This window comes from Anastrepha obliqua, unplaced genomic scaffold (assembly GCF_027943255.1).
Source record: "Anastrepha obliqua isolate idAnaObli1 unplaced genomic scaffold, idAnaObli1_1.0 ptg000009l, whole genome shotgun sequence".
NCBI classification, from domain to species: domain Eukaryota; kingdom Metazoa; phylum Arthropoda; class Insecta; order Diptera; family Tephritidae; genus Anastrepha; species Anastrepha obliqua.
In genome coordinates, this window is record NW_026562178.1 from 4,858,636 (window position 1) to 4,859,949 (window position 1,314).

Sequence of the window (1,314 nt, forward strand, 5' to 3'; positions counted from 1 at the left end):
CTTGATAGAAGTGAAACCTTCCGTAAAACAAACTGAGAGAGAATGAGACGAAAGCAGCATTAGGGGCGGGATAATTATAGGTTCATTATAATATTGCTATAAAGTTCATATTTTATTTTCTTCATTTTATTATTATTCATCCTCAATGTTTTCAATTTCAACAAATGGTACGAGTGGATTATGATAGCTAAAATATGATACAAATGCTTTGGTTTCGATGTTGTCAAAAAAATACCCAAACGGACCGAAGAAACAGACTTACAAATTTCTTCCATTTTCGTCTACTTGTATTCATATAAAAATTTATGTCTCTTCCCACCAAAGCTAAATGTATTAGTATATTTCTTCTTGTATTTATTCAAGGCTGAAATCCCGGCGGTACTGCAATACTGGGTCAACCCGTGGCAGAGGTGGAGCAAGCCCTTAAAACACTCCGCCCATTTCCAAAAATCAGTTTAACATTTGTTGTCCTCCGATGGAAGATCTATCAGATGTTAACCTGATAACCACACTACCTAGTCAATACATTTTAAATAATAAACCTAATAAAACTCTTGAGAATTACACGCTCACAAAAATTATTTATATCAACATATAATATAACGCTTCGTAACTAAATAACTTTTAGGCCAACGACGACAGCATGGCGCGGTAGCCGAGCGACTAGCAATGTGAGCTTCAGATCCAAAATCCTTGGTTCGAATCACAAGAAAAAATAAAAGTTATTTTTATTTAGTTCGTCGCTACTTTTATATCAACATATAATATAACGCTTCGTAGCCAAGTTGGTCGCTTTTTTCGTTTCACTTTTCCTCAAATCACTCCCAACGATTCTAAAGAAGTTTTCACTTCAAAATTCAAAAAAAGTTGTACACATAAAATGAATGTCGATTCGAAACTTACTTTAATCTAACAATCGAGCAAGTTTTGTTTTGGACAATATTTTGATTTTTTCTTTTTTTTATATGAAGAAAATATTTAAAAGAAATTTTTTTTGCTAAAAACCTTCCCCTAGTGGATCCCTATAATATGAAAAAAGAACGAATAAAATTGGCCTCGTATCGGCCCAAAAAAATGCGGACAAACGAACATCATTTCATTTTTATATATACATATATATTATTATACATGTATAAAGCGGATCATTTACCCATAAGCCAATACATGTTTCTGAATTTAATATCGAGTTCTTCTCTTTTCTTCTTTACGTGAGAACTCCATCTGAGTTTGGTGTCAAGAGTCATACCCAGGTATTTAGCCATGTTATGATGCGGGACTTGCACTCCATTTATATATAGTGGAAGATATCTTATT

At 33.0% G+C, this 1,314-nt stretch overlaps 1 pseudogene; it reads right to left on the reverse strand.

Moving 5' to 3' along the window:
* Positions 1-354: 354 nt before the first annotated feature.
* LOC129251250 (U2 spliceosomal RNA) lies at positions 355-538 on the reverse strand (annotated as a pseudogene).
* Between the last annotated feature and the right edge of the window lie 776 nt (positions 539-1,314).